The sequence below is a fragment of the Mytilus californianus genome, unplaced genomic scaffold (assembly GCF_021869535.1).
Source record: "Mytilus californianus isolate M0D057914Y unplaced genomic scaffold, xbMytCali1.0.p SCAF_8, whole genome shotgun sequence".
NCBI lineage: Eukaryota > Metazoa > Mollusca > Bivalvia > Mytilida > Mytilidae > Mytilus > Mytilus californianus.
Window position 1 is genome coordinate 13,655,585 of NW_026262734.1, and position 16,785 is coordinate 13,672,369.

Consider the following 16,785-nt stretch of genomic DNA (forward strand, 5'->3'; position numbering starts at 1 on the left):
AAAAGTACTGTTCAAAATTTTCAGATCGGGTTAAGATCCGTTTAGTGTGTCAGAATGATATTAGGAGTTACGCCCCTTCATGTGGATGATACATTTTAATTACAAAAAATTTACAATATAAATGCTAGAATGAAAAACGTATATTTTTAATAATTTAACATAAAATCATTGGTTGACTTTTTATTTCTGTTGGTCTTTTTTTAAGAGATTAGTGATTTTGTTTTGTTGAGGAAATAAATTATTCGCATATAACTGTTTATGATTTTATTTTATTTTTTATTTTCTGATGTTAATTTATGTATTTATCTACTTATTCTTTGAAAAGAAGTAATTGCAAATTTTAAACATAGCATTAACAAAAGAGTGAAAACACCTTATAAATTTCTTGCGTCTGAAGCACGGTTCTGGATTTAACTTCATCGGGAACGATCAGCGTAAATACAAATATGTTTTATGTCAGATAATTTATATCGTTAATTTCGTTATCTTTCGATACTTTCCTCTAAAACTTAATAATTACTTCGTGGCATTTAGTAATCATTCCCCGTGCGTGTTATTCTTTTTATATTTGGACAACCGTCTTTTTTTTTTTTTTTTTTGCTTTTATTTCGTAGTGATGTGTAGTCACTAAGGCCGCATCAGGGAATCATGTCTCCGAGTGCAGTTAATATTCTGAAAACTGCACTAAGACCGTGACGAGACAATAAAACTATAAATAACATACCATCGGAAAGAAGAAGATGTTGATGGGGGGATTACAGAATGGAGAATGATTGGCAATAAATATAAAGAATAGAGAAAATGGATAAAAAATAAAGAATAGAGAATAATAAGGTGCTTGAATATAAAGTATTGATAATAATAGACAAAAAGTTTAAAGAATAGAGAAAATCGGCAAAAAAATTTAAAGAAAACAGAAATAAAGGACCCCCTCCAGATCCTCATAGAACTTTCCGTTAAAACAATACAACCTAATTTAAGTTCAGCATCGAGTATATATCCTAAGGCTTGTAAATGCGTTAATCCTTTCTTTCATTTTAATAACAATTGTATTTAATATAAAATAATTATGTATTTATTTGTTTATTCAAGTTGCACTATAGCAAATAATTCTTCTTCTTCCTCTTATAGTAATAAATGTATTCGTTATTTAATATTTTCTGTCAATAAAGATTGAGTGCGATGGCACGTGCCAATAATCAAAAGGTAACACAATCAATGATCCTTAAACTATTAAAAACTTGGCAATTACAATGGCTATTTCACAATTACATCATATGTACACCTGTCATGGTATCATAGCTCCGTTCATGTATGTGTAATTTAAGGTTCTGACACATTTTATAATAGCTTCTTTCTAAACACTATTGACGACATTGTTAAAACTGCACGAACATATCACAAAACCGCAAATTTAGTGGTTAAAAAAGATATACGATAATGACAAAAAAATAATTAAAAACTAAAAACAAAACAAAATTCTGTAGGAAGTAGCATATATTTACATGTATAAATTGTCTAGTGATTTTATTACAGCGGTATACTTGTTTTATACACAGACCATATCCTGATTATATTCTATGCTAAGATATTGACAAGACAGAAATAAATATGTTTAAAGTCGTTTTAAATCAATTCATTTCACAGCTATGGCAAATGTTCCTTCCCATTGTTGGATGGAGGTTAAATAAATGTAAACAAAAAAAAGATGTATATGTCTTAGGCATGGATCTAGGCATTTCTGACGTATCTTTGATAGCATGTTTTTTTTCTATCAAAAATGTATGCTGGTATATTTGTAACTCTATGTGTTTACCTAAAATGTTATCACGGTATATGTAAAAGTTTTAGATTATTTTTTATAATATTTGCCAAAAAAACATTATCCGGAAAACTATATAATGGCGTTTTGTTCTTTAATTCTTTTTTTTGTGACTTTCTAACCTAACTTCTAATTTATACGTTAATCCAAACAGTGCAAGGGTGTAATGCAAACATACAAAATTCGGCTTTGGTGTATCATGTTAAAAAAATACCCACAAATTATGATAATTTTCAACAATTTTAGATAAGATTATGCAAGGAAAATAATGTGTTTTTGTTTCCTATTTATCTAGCAATATTGTATCTTTTTTTACACAAAGATGTCGATAAGTAAATTAGATACCCTGCATTTATCATGCATTTCAATAGCATATTGTCAAATTGTTAAAAGATCTCCTCCTTAACAGGGAATCAGTTAGTATTGAAATCCCTGTCCTAAATTATTGAATTTGTCATTCTGCATTGACAATATTCAATTGGTGTAAGTAATACGCACTCATTCGGGCTAACGCCCTTAATGTGTATCTAATAGATATAGGAAGATGTGGTATGAGTGCCAATGAGACAACTCTCCATCCAAGTTACAATTTATAAGAGTAAACCATTATAGGTCAATACCTATTATTTTCTCCCTCGTTTCACCCCTCCGATAATAAAGTTTTTTCTTAACTAGATATCGTAGAAAAAACCAAACACAGTATAGTGTTGTGCGTTCGCTACAAGATAGCCTTGAATTTAGAAATGTAGGACAGAAAGTCACAGGACAAAAAGCCACAGACAAAAAGTCACGGACAAAAAGTCACAGGACAAAAAGTCACAATTCAGTTTTGAGATTATTTTTCTTTAAACAAGAAAACACTAATTTAGAAAATAAAATTTTTATTTTTTCTTGAACTATTATATGTGAAGTAACTTTGTAATAAAAATTTATTCAATAAATATCAATAATGATCAAATAATTGTTATGAAAACAAAATATCAACGTGGCTTGGTACTTAAATGGTTTCATTGTGCCAAGAAATATATCCTTTGCATGATTAAAATTTTAAAAAATTTTCATTTATCAAGGCTTATGAACAATTTCCTAAACTTAAAAATGAATATATGTAATAAAAAGAAAATATTTCAAGATCTTTCTCTTATATATTCAAACAATTGTCAACAAATTATTTGTGACTTTTTGTCCTGTGACTTTTTGTCCTATCAAATTTGTGACTTTATGTCCTGTGACTTTTTGTCCTGTGACTTTCTGTCCGTTTACCGAATTTAACATGTTCAACATAAATATATACAATCAGCCATACAAAAAGGCATATTTTTTTACCATACACAAGTCGAAAAGAAACGATAATGTTACATACATAAGATAGGTAAATGGGGTGGGAGGGGAATAGTATATCAAACTAACCTAGTCTTTACTATCTTGTAACGAACGTCGCATTGTCTAACATACCTTAAATTTTCCTTATATACTGACTGCCGAAATCGCCCGTGCAGAAAGGAATTCAATGGGTATTACCCTATCTCATTTAAATATAGAAAGACCGTTATATATAAAACATAGGACCGTAAAGAAATGTAAATATTGTATTTCGTATAACTATAATATACGTCCTTGGATGGTATAACTTACCAGATAGGTTGTTACCTTCGTTTCCGGTACACTAACACTAATAAGCTGTGATTTCTTGTTTATCATAAGTTTCAAAATTTGTGTCAACTAATTCTGCCTCTTTAAAGGTCAAATGAAAGTAAGTCATTTCACTCTACTATGGAATGAAATAAACGAGAGAACTTTTGACGTTGTATAGTTATAATATAACTGTTCTTTATACTTATACTTATAGTTTGTACTGCAAGCCGAAAATTTCACTTTGCCCTCTAGATGTCTTTTTTTTTTTTTTTTTTTTTTTTTTTTTTTTTTTTGTGGTTTGTTTGCTGTATTATTGACGTAAATAAAACCGACAACTCCTTTTATTCATATATATAATTTGAGTTCTGTAAATTGCTAGACGTACGTAAGAATGAAAGACGAAAATGCAGGTTTCATAAATGGTCATCAAAGAGCGACACAATTAAAAACAAATAAACATATAGTTATTACAGCTACAGTCATTTTTTTTTCTCTCTTTAAACATATTTGATACTTTTTGCGCTATTGTCATATATCGAAAATTCAAAAAAAATCTAACATTTCCATAAGCTTTCTGTGATTTCCCCGATTCACCATTAAGATGTCATGCCACTTGCTATATGGATTCAGAAAACAAATTTACGAAATTTATGACCACACAATTGTAACTGTTCCTATCTTTATTAACAAAATTTAGCGTAAATATTTACAACTATAAAAATGAGTAACAGTGGTGGTCTATTCTGCCTGGAAAACAATGCGGACTAAATCTGTGTACAGTGCACGTGGCTGATCCAGTCATTTTAAATGGGGGTTCCCAACCAAGGATAAAGGGAGGGGATCCAACCGTATGTCCTTATTAACAAAAGGGGGTCCAAAATCCTCCCCCCTAAATCCGCCACTGTGTGTACCTCTGACATTAAATTTTACAAATATGCAAATCGATACTTGTTCTGTTAGGAAAGTTTTCAATTTTATATAATAGAAGTAGGTGAATTATACAGCAGACATAATGGTTTTCTTGGTTAGATAGAGGAATTCTCTACCCCCGATCAAGAATCTCATTAAATTGTACGGATGTGCATACGTATTAGTTCAAAATATAATCTTTCATCTTATCAAATTTGAATCTCATGATTTTTGTAAAATTGCGGAATTAAATTTCCAAAGTGATATTCAAACTTATTATTCAAAGACAAACTGACAACGCCATGGCAAAATAAAAAAAAAGTCAAAATGACAAACTGTACATATATGCTAACTTATAATATATAGAACACACTTCATGGCTTCATAACCATAGAAAGACAACGAAAGATCATATCATAAACAAAATTGTATTGAAAGGTCAATGATAAGAAAATTTTAACGTTTGTAATACCTAGTACTACATAATTTTTTTTTGAAAAGTGTTCTCGTCCTGAATATGCATGAAATGTTTGCCACTGGACGTTTAAGCAACCAAAAAAAATAATTAAACAGTATAAGCCACAATTGCATCCATCACTTGGTGTCTGTTTAGGGGCCAGCTGAAGCACGCCTCCGGGTGCGGGATTTTCTCGCTGTGTTGAAGACCCATTGGTGGCCTTCGGCTGTTTTCTGCTCTGTGGTCGGGTTGATATCACTTTGACACATTCCCCATTTCATTCTCAATTTTGAATAGTATTAAAAATTGTTTTATTTAAAAGAGACTTTGAATAATAACTTTAGAACATAGTTGTGTTATAATTTAACGAGTTCATAAAAATTAAAAATAAAGGACTATATACTGGAGTAAAACCAAAAGTTTGTTCCGACACTAGACTTGTAGGCAACGGCTCGGATGTACTTATTTATACTTGATAACCTATATGTGTGGTCATAAAAATTACAGACAAATTTCCTCTATGTAAACACAGGAGATGTGGTACAGTATATTAAGAATTGCTTATGAAACAACTATCCGTAAAGTTCAAATGAGGTGGACTTCTAAAAACCATTCCGTTAAGTTGGCTAAAAACGGTCCAAACATGAAAAATATGAAATAATCAAACTCTGAGAAAACTAACGGATTTTACTCAGATCCATCTATCTTGACACCTCAAACATGCGAACACTATATAATTTAAAACCTAACTGACTAGTAGTTTTATTGTCGAGCCTTCGACTTTTGTCGAAAAAGCAAGACATAGCGATCCTACATTCCGTCGTCGGCGTCGGCGTCGTCGTCGTCGTCGGCGGCGGCGGCGGCGGCGTCCACAAATATTCACTCTGTTGTTAAAGTTTTTGAAATTTTAATAACTTTCCTGGATTTCTACCAAACTTGGAAAGAAGCTTGTTTATGATATTAAGATAGTATCCAGAAGTAAATTTAAAAAAAAAATCCATTTTTTCCGTATTTCACTAATAAATGGACTTAGTTTTTCTGCCAGTTAACATTACATTCACTCTGTGGTTAAAGTTTTTAAAATTTTAACAACTTTCTTAAACTATCCTGAATTTGTACCACACTTGGACAGAAGCTTGTTTATGATCAAAAGCTAGTATCTAGAAGGAAATTTTGATAAAATTTTGTTCCATTTTTTCCGTATTTTACTTATAAATGGACTTAGTTTTTCTTTCAGTCAACATTACATACATTCTGCAGTTTAAGTTTTAAAACATTTATTAGATTCGCAAATTATCCTAGATTTTTCCCAAACTTGGACAGAAGCTACTTACAATCAAAAGATAGTATAGAGAGGAATATTTTTATTAATTTTTTTCCTCATTTTTGTTGAGCCTGCGAATAACAGTAAAAGTAGACGAGTCACTGGGTTCCGCGGAACCCTTACGAATTTTATTAAACAATAAGTTTGAACTTTTTAAAATAAGTTATCCATGGGGAATACTTAAAAAACTCACGATGTAACAATGAATATTTAAAACTTTTCCAAAATGGCGCCAATGTAGTTTTTATTTTTTTGGCGCAAATGAAGAATGATTTTTTCAAAATTGGCGCAAATGCAATGCACCCCCTCTTTGGAGTCATTCAAAAAGGTAAAATTCACCTGTATTGGTATTGCTGGTGTATATATGTCACACGTTCAATCTACAATATACGGAAATGACACGGCTGGGTATTGTAAAGTTACTGAAGGACGTTTAATGTCAAATTCATATCCCCGGGCGAAAACATTATTATTTACCTGTTTGTCAAAACGCCGTTTGTACACTTACCAAAGTGTCATTGATCTTTCACGCTGTCTAGTCTGAGATAAAAAGTTTAGGCAATTTTTGAAGGTTTTTAAAGTGAACGGAAAATGAGCTTTGCAACAGTGTCTCTAACATGTCTAACGATAATAAAAATAATGTGGTCCTTCAATATGACATTTTACAGAGGCAGGTATAAATATTTGTAAAATTGGCTTAAATATTTCATTTAACAGCAATTTGTAGAACTGATTATTTTTATCCCTCGAATACGTGTAAAATAATGAGTATTTATATTATTTAGATTCTTTCATATAATTGTTTTTGTTTATTGTATTCTCGAATTTTAAATATTAAACTCATGACGTTTAGACCTTGACATTTCGTGTAGACACCTGCGGCGTGTTTTATTTGTCTCTTCTGCACATCTCCAGAATGTCTTCTGGTGAAGAGTCCAAAAAAAAAGGAATCTGGACCTCTTCTGGAGATATTCTACGGAAGACCAATAAAACAAAAATTCAATTTGCCGTCGAATATAGCAGATTTTTGTTATGTTGGATGTCATATTAAATGAAGTTTACGATGATTTTATAGAAAATTAAGATACGTCTGGTAGACATGACTGTAAAAGTGTGCTCGGTTCGTGACATTTTTCTTTGTTCTTTCCTCTAACTCAATTTTGCTAGACAAATCAGGCGTAAACCCCCACTATTTGATTTTTAAGAATAATCTTAAACTGCACAAAAAATCGTCAATGTTTGTCTAGAATATGATCAAAAAGGACATCTTGTCTACCCATTTTTTTTTTAAAGTAACCAAACTGGATTATTTTTGTATAAAGCAAAGATATCGGAAAGTTCTCAAAATCATTTTTCTCTGCTGGTCCTTGAAGAAAATCTTCTGGTCCTAACTATTATTTCTATTGCATAATTTCGATGGTCAAAACCTTCGGAAAAATTTCATTGTATATGGACTTTTATGCAAGTATACAATGTATACCAGACATTTCTCAGACTGTTTTTTCTTCTTTTTTTTCTAATAAATCCGTTGTTTGTGTACTGATCGATACTTCAGTCTTGGAGAACAAAATTTATTTCTGTAATATAGTTGTATTTAGCTTTGAACAAACTTCCAGTAATTGCAAATACTCTTATTTCGGTGCTTTGTGTCTATTGTCTTAAGGTAAGTTTTTTGTGTGTGTCTCGTACCGATCTTTTGAGTTATAGTAATCTAATTGCAATTGATTGGTGCAGGTTGTTCTTATATTGTACTGTTACACCACTGTCCCAGCTTCGGGGGGGGGGGGGGGGGGGGGGGTCAAGCGCTCACAAACATGTTATTGTACTGTTACACCACTGTCCCAGGTTAGGGGGCTGGTTGTGCCGGATCATGCTAACATGTTTAACCCCTCCACATTCTGTATGTATGTGCCTGTCCCAAGTCAAGAGCCAGTAATTCAGTGGTTGTCGTTTTTTTCTGTGTTACATATTTGTTTATCGTTCATTTTCTTTTTGTACATTAATTAGACCGTTAGTTTTTCTCGTTTGAATTGTTTTACATTTGTGATTTCGGGGCCTTTTATAGCTAACTATGTGGTATGGGCTTTGCTTATTATTGAAGGCCGTACAGTGACATATAGCTGTTAATTGCTGTGTCATTTGGTCTCTTCTGGAGGGTTGTCTCATTGGCAATCTTCGTTTTTATATCAACCCTGCCATATTCTTTGTGTGCCTGTTACAAGTCAGGAGCCTGTAGTTTAGTTGTTGTCGTTGGTTCATGTCTCAACTCATATTTGATATTTTGTAAATTATTTTGTTATGTATAATTAGGCCGTACGTTTTTTCGTTTGAATTGTTTCTCACACTTTTCACGTCGGGCCTTTTGACAGTATCGGGTTTTGTCATTGTTGAAGGCCTTAATTACGGTTTTCTATAATTGCTTACATTCACTTCATATTTGAACTCCGGTGGATAGTTGCCTCATTAGCAATCATACACTTCTTTGTTTTTATTTATTTACCTGACTTTTAAACTCGTGTTTTCAACCGAGTCCTGAACATGCATGACATATTTGTCACTGGGCGTTAATAATTAGCAACAAACAATCAATCAATTTAAACTTGTGTTAAATAAGAAGAAAAACCATTTGATATCCATTCATTTAGTGGGGTGGGCTGGTAAGAGCTGAAAAATATGCATAATAAGCGACAGATTAAAAATGTTAATAATGCCCTCTATAAATTTAAACTGACCACCACGGAATAGCCCAAGTGTTGAAAGTAGCGTTAAACACCAATCAATAAAAATCCTTTCCCTAGTAGAATATCAAATAGTCGTCCCTTAACTGTTATTGTCCGTGTAGTTCTTATATTTATCCAGCTTATCGTCCTACACGGATCCATGTCCTATTAAGACTGTCATACCATAAAAACGTTTATAACACAGCTCACATTCCAGACTAAACGACGCCATGTTTCTTATGTGCCTCTGCTGTCTTAACTACCTATCAAAAAAGAAGAGGTGGAAGAGAGCCAGAAGATCTTCCCTATGCAAAAAACCAGAAATGGACCTCTTCTGGCTCACTACCGAAGAACAAAAAAAAAAGCCTCTGTTTCTTGTTGAAGACTGATTTACCCGGTACGTCTAAACACCACCTAGGCCGCATTGGTGCAATAAGCTCTGGAAACTGCACTACGCCCATGATGGAACAGTCATATAAGTACCAAGGTCATTCAGTATGATAACGTTGTAAATAAAGTGCATATCTTTAAATTTTGGTGTAAATGTATTTAGAAATGAAAGAGTTATTAACATTTAACATGGCACGTGCCGACTTTTGTGTAATGTGTCCAGTTACCATAGTGTTGATTGAATCCACCGAAGCTGGACGAATTCATATAAACCAATACCAATATCTTTATTCCCATAACCATTGCAGATACATCATAGGTACAGAGAGAGTGCAAAATAGGTACATGAATATGCATCTATTTACAAAACATATATACAATACAGTGGTTTCCAAATAATATACATTTTAGCTAGGAGGACCCATATGTTTATTTATACACTTTATAAACTTACATAATCTTTTTAGCTCTGACTGTTTTGTTTAATTTGCTCATCAATTTTCTAAACTTTAGTGTATTAACACGAGCCAAATAGTACTTATCAAGGTATAATTTTCTACTGTCGTTAAAAAATGGACATTCTAGCAGATAATGAAATTCGTCTCCAATGCTACCAATATTACAAAGATGAAATTTTCTATCATTTCTATTAACATTATTCCACCTCCCTGTCTCTCTTGAGAGTCTGTAGTTTGTGGTTCTATATCTACATAAAATAATACTTTCGTGCATAATCCAAGATATCGAAATATTTTTTTTTTTCAAATTTTAATTCTAACTTAAAAATTCTATAATTTACTGATTTTGTAGACTATTGAAATTGTGTATTCCGCAACTGTTTGTATTGGTCTTGTAATCGCAACTTTAGTGCATCTTTTAACCATATATCATTACCAAAACATAGAGAAATCCAAGTATTTGAAAAACCACATTCATCCAATATATTTTTAACTTTACTCACAAAAAATGTACATACATTATTAACAGTAAATAGTGTTTTTAATAGTGTATATGCGATAGAAGATAACATAGTCTCTTTAGCAGATACTAATTTACACCAATAAGATACTATTTTTAATTTAAAGGATATCTACCAAGTTCTCCGTATACCATATAGCTAGGTGTGGAATTTTTCAGTTTCAAAAGAAGTTTACAGAATTTCTGATGGATTCTTTCTATAACTTCAACATTACCATGCCCCCAAATTTCACATTCATACAAAAGTATGGGTTTCACAACTTTATAGAAAAGATCTTAGTGACACTGAATGGAAAGATTATGTATGCGGCCTGATTTCAACACATTAAACATAGCTTTTGTGGCTTTTTCTGCTAAGTGTTTCTATGCTATTTTAGTATTACCAGTTCTAGATAATAATATGCCAAAATAGTTAAATTCTTTTAATATTTTCAATGTCAGTGCCGTCTATAGCTATTAAAAAAATGTAAATTTGACGGCATTCTGCCTATAGAAAAAAATCATCACTTTAGTTAACTTTAAGCTTCCAAATATTACAGTATTCACTGAAAGAATCCAGCTGTTTCTGTTAATCATCAGCACTTTCTGCCAATAGTACTGTGTCGTCTGAACTAAGGATATGAATGGAAAGGTTAAATATGCATCAAGATCATAAATTAAGATTGATTATTATAAGGTAAAAAAATATGTTCAAAGTTGATTCGAAAATATTAAGAGATTTAAAAGTTATTATAAAAAAGAAGATGTGGTATGATTGCCAATGAGACAACTCTCCACAAGAGACCAAGTGACACAGAAATTAACAACTATAGGTCACCGTACGGCCTTCAACAATGAACAAAGTCCATACCGCACAGTCAGCTATAAAAGGCCCCGAAATGACAATTTAAAACAATTCAAACGAGAAAACTAACGGCCTAATTTATGTACAAAAAATGAACAAAAAAAAAACAAATATGTAACACATAAACAAACGACAACCACTGAAGTACAGGCTCCTGACTTGGGACAGACACATACATACAGAATGTGGCGGGGTTAAACATGTTAGCGGGATCCCAATCCTCCCCTAACCTGGGACAGTGGTGCAACAGTACAACATAAGAACGAACTATAAAAAATCAGTTGAAAGAGGCTTAACTCATCAGATGGATAAAAATACAAATACTACAAATACAAGTTAACATTTTTACGGGACACGCGCTCTTCTTGTGTAATGTCTGATCACCTTGTAAATTGATCCAACCAATCTTTAACTGGTAAATTATGCTTCCTTGTTGCTAAGTAGTAATGATAAAAGGGCTGTTGATCTTTTCTTTTATGCTTTGTTAGAAAAAATATATTTGGAAAAAGTGTTTTTTTGCGCTATTTGAAATAAAAACAGTGAAAAAATAGAAATTGGCTTTTACTCAAAGACATATCTGATTTACCTATGGCGTTTTTGTCGTTTGGTTGCTGTCAAATTGAAGTTTATCCCACATCTCCTATAGTTTGAGTTCCGTTTGATTACTTTTAATTCAGTTTATAAGAATTCATAATTGAAAGGGTTATTTGCATGAGTATAGATCAATTGCTTTTCTTTCCCCCAAGCCATGCATATACTCAGAGGAAGATTAATCGTAGAGAGATGTACCTAAATTTATGGTACATAGTTAACAGAAAATAAGTTTCATTCTCAGTCTTATTTCAACTGTATTAATTTTAAAGACATGTCACATCCAAACGAAGTCTACGTATATGTACATGTGTCTTGTCTTGTCTATAGTCTGGAAATTTTCCATTCAATTTATTTCATTTGAAAACGTTAAATATAATATCGATCTTATTCATTGCAAAACGTGGCGTCCTTTTTGGATAAAACCCCTGTTTCATCTACGAAGAAAGTCCTATAATATAAGAATGCATAGGTGTGGTTGAACATTGAAAAAAAAGGAAAATCTGGCATCAATAGAGCGCATGATAAATTAAATCAAAGTACTGAAGTACTGAACATCGGATGATCGCAGGTTCTTGTGGATGGTCAAAAGCACATGTCACAGAAACAGATCACATCTCTATACCTGAAACTGAGGTTAATTTACAGAGATTTTTTTTTTCTTATACAAGTTCGTGCTTGGATGATGAATAAATGACAGGAAATTCAACCTCACCGTAATAACTATTATATTGTAGTGATATAAATCAGTATACCTTACTAATATAATAATAGTTCCAGAGAATACACTGGTTTGTTGTTATATATTAATTAATATTACGGTTGCATGTATATATAATTTTCATCTATTTGTTTATCATACTATTCTAAGTACTATACTAAGTGGGCAAACCAGGAGTAAACCATTCATAAGCAATAAGGATAATCCAATCAATTTTTTTGATTGGATTATTCACGGCTGAGTAGTTGTGAAATCCGTGACACGTGCCCTCATTATTTTATAAAAATATTGAATATCTATTTAAGTTCGTTTTCAAAATCTTCCAATAGTTTCCACTAAAATAAACAACGTGAAAAGAATATAAACATTTTTCCTGTGTGCATATACGATGACTTTAAAAGAGTCCTGGGTGCACTTTGTATGTCCTGAGTGCACTCAGGAGGTCCTGGCCAGTGTTAAGACGTACATTGTACCCGTTGATTTGCAACTGTATATTTTCTGTTTTGGCACATACTTATATATGAACCTCATTAAATTCGATCTCAAAAAAGTGACTATAAAGGAATAGATATTTTAAAGTCTTAATAAATTCCATTGAGCACAAAACTAATCCAAATTCGATTTCAATTATTTCGTGATTCTAAAATACGATTTTTTTTTGTGGCAGAAATTACAATTATTTCTTTTATCTGATATGACTCTGAAACACTGATTTAAGATTTATATTGTCCACAAAATATCATAAATTATATGGAATAAAAAGACGCCTTTCTATATTTTTTTTTACAAAGTTGTTAATTGTTTAATTATGTCGTAATTTGCTTGGTCAGTGGCGGATTCAGGGGCCGACATATCGTACGCTTCCCCTTTGATTGGATAATATATCATTTTTAGCATAATTAAAATCATCATTTTTTTTTTATCCTGGCTATACGTGGCATTATTTCTTCGTCTGTATAACACAGTTTAAGTGAATTAGTCTAAATATAAAGCATAGTAATATTTCTTTTTCATCACTTTTTTATTCTTAAATATAAGCGTTGTCTATTTCTATCTGACAAGCACACACATATACTTTTTCATTAGTATAGAAATTCCCTGGCCAAAAATAGCAACAACGTCCTTTTGATGATCAATTCACTATATAAAAAAAAAACCAACTAAATTGACAGCTGATTGGATAAATGTGATAGATTGTCACGCCTACATTAAACTGCTGTCCAATCAAATGCCAGCAGAAACCTGTCAATAAAAAGGTAGTTGCAAGCGTGGATAAGTTAGAGATTTGATTGTGTATATTCTATATTTGAACAAAAAGTTAGATAATCACTATTCGTTTAGAATTAAATTGCGAAGAACGTGTTCGTGTAACAACCCTTCCTTTTTCCCGTTTTCGCCTTCTTATTTTACACTTTCTTTTTGAACAGAAAAGTATTAAATATGAGCGTACTGCAAGTTTCTGAATTTTACAAGCATTCTATATAGCGACTTGTGATTTCCGGGAACGTCATATTTTCAAGATTTCACAGACCTCTGAAAAAGTTGGAACATACAAGTTTCATCTACCATTTGCAAAAAAAAAACAATACCAAATTATATTTGTAAATTGGAAGAGATTAAGAATTATAGTTTAATATCCGTACTAAAATCGTCTGAAATATAACAAAACATATTTCTCTCTGCCTGAATGCAATCGAAAGCAAATTTTCATTTTATTCTTAAACTATTTGCAAAAGACGAAGAATTCTCCTTTAAACTGCAAATTATTAAACAGGCAGACTAACTTTAACGGATAAAATACAAGTTTGTACTACCATCCAAGGAAATAAGTGTTCCATAAAGTAACTAATCCTTAATTCACAACCGTCAAAACTCTGGACTCATTTTTGATATTTACCTGAGAGATCTTCCAAGAATTTAACCAAAATGACAAAAATGAAACAATGTCTATTTTTTTTTTGGTAGACGAGTAGCAAATTGAATAAGGAAATGTTATTGAAAGAGAATTAAGATATATGATATTTTTTCTAAGCAAAGTGTCAAAAGCACGCATATATAGAGTTACGTAGTTGCAAAAAAAAAAACTATATATTAATAGTCAATTTCGACTATTTAATAAAGGATTATAGGTCGAACACGACTCACGATTCTTGATTTCCAATGTTCATGATTTAAAACCGTGTTTTTTCTTCTACAGATTGCATTTTGAAGAACACATGCTTGGCCATGATCGTTGAATGTTCAGCGTACAATATTACATAATATTCAGGATGATTTTAACGAAAAGCAAACGAAAAAGATTTATTTTTTTAAATCCGAGCAATCCTTAAATTCAACATTTAAAACCGTTTTGTTTTACGCAAAACATATAAAATTGAGAAAGACTGGTGCACTTTTTATTCTCTCTAACACTTAGGATTGGTAGTCCCGACAGCTTTCTCTCCATTAGTAAGGGAGTTCCTGGGTAAGGGAGGTCCTATTCTTAACAGTAAGCGGACACTGAAAAGTCACAGGACAAAAAGTCGCAGGACAGGAAGTGACAATTGTTTACGTATTGAGAGAAATATCTTGAAAAATTACTTTTTATTACATATATTCTTTTAAAAGTTTATGAAATTGTTTATTAGCCTTGGTAAATGAAGATTTATTAAATTTTAATCATGCAAATGATATAATATTTCTTAGCACCATAAAGCTGTTTAGGTACCAAGCCACTTTGATAGTTTGTTTACTAAACAATTATTTGTTCATTTAATACATTTGTTTACAGAGTTGGTTTATATATACAATAGTTCGAGATACATACAAAATATTTTTTTAAAAATAAGTATTTTCTTTTTCAAAGATAATAGTCTCAGAAACTGAATTGTGACCTTTCGTCTGTGACCTTTGTCCACAAGCACGTATTATTTATGAGTAAAGTTGGAACAAAGGTCAATTTGGCTCTGATTCACAACAATTGTTCTCTTGTTAACATGACCTTTTTTTTGTTGACACGCGCTCGCCGTATCAGGCTAGAACAAACCAATGCATATCAATGTCACATGTGTCTTTTCCTCGACTGAATGTTATTAGCAATATTAATATTGGATACAATTGTAACGTAATGAATTGCATTTGATCCTAGTCCTAAGTTTAATTTTCTGTTGACTCAGTTGAACATCTAAGTGATCATCGATGTGTAATATTTGACACTGGACATTATTTTAGGAGCGATGCAATACAAATAATGTATTTCTATCAATCATTTACTTCAGTTAAAGACTTTTGAATGTAACAATATGGTACAAATCGATTTGATTTACTGAATTGCATATTTCTTTTTTATTGAAATGAAAATATTATAAACTGCTCCCGGTTACTATAAATAAGAAGATGTGGTATGTGTGCCAAATAATCATCTCCATCCAAGTCACAAAGTATAAAACAATTATAGATTAAAAGTACGGCCTCAACACGGAGCTTTGGCTCACACCGAACAGCAAGCTTTAAAGGTCCCCAAAATAACTAGTGTAAAACAATTCAAAATGGAAAAACAAAGTTCTAATTTATAAGTACAGTCATTTCGCTACGTTATTTTATAGCTTTTTGGTCAATTCTGAAAAAGCAAGTACGCATCTCACTGTTTTGTAAATGAGAAGTAACGCTGGTGTTATAAAAAAAAATCTGATACGAAACAGAAATATAAACCGTACACAAGATTTTATCAATCGTTTCTTAACTTTTATGTTGTTTGATATTTTTCTATTATATGATTTATTCTTGTATTAGTTCTTTATAAAAAAAACTTGATGATAAAAAAAAAATCAAGAGAGGTATCGACATCGGTCTTTATAGGCACCTAATGGTAAATATAAACTGTCAATTAAATTCTTAAAATATTCTTTATTCATGTTGCATTTTAAAAAAAAAAATAATGTTTTATTTGTCAGTGTAATAATTTTACCCGGTAAATCCTTATATAAGATAAAACATGGAACTTTATTCATTTTACGTCCATGGATAAAACATCATAAGCGTTGCACGGGTAATTATTTAGATAGTTTATGACAACCCGTTTCGGTTGACTGCTTAGATAATCCGTTAATTAAAATGTAAATAACTTTCACCAAGCAAATGTCATCTGTATAATATTTAAAAATATAAAGTAAATTAGATACTTAGAATATATTTTTTTTGACAAATTCTATATGGATCAGAAATATAATTATACATTAGAAACAAAAAAATGTTTAGGAAAATTTCAGAACATCTTTGGGATATATTACTTGTCATTATATCTTTACGGGCGGAATGAATAAATACAGGACTACTTTATGTCAGAAAGCACGACTGCAAAGTTTTAATGACTAACACATTTCCCGGTTACAACAATTAATCTTTTCTTATATAAC

At 31.5% G+C, this 16,785-nt stretch overlaps 1 protein-coding gene across 1 annotated transcript in view; it reads left to right on the forward strand.

The window, feature by feature from the left end:
* The window catches only part of LOC127711227 (platelet endothelial aggregation receptor 1-like), a 118,783-nt gene that overhangs the window by 100,910 nt on the left and 1,088 nt on the right, over window positions 1-16,785 (forward strand). The window lies entirely within an intron of this gene.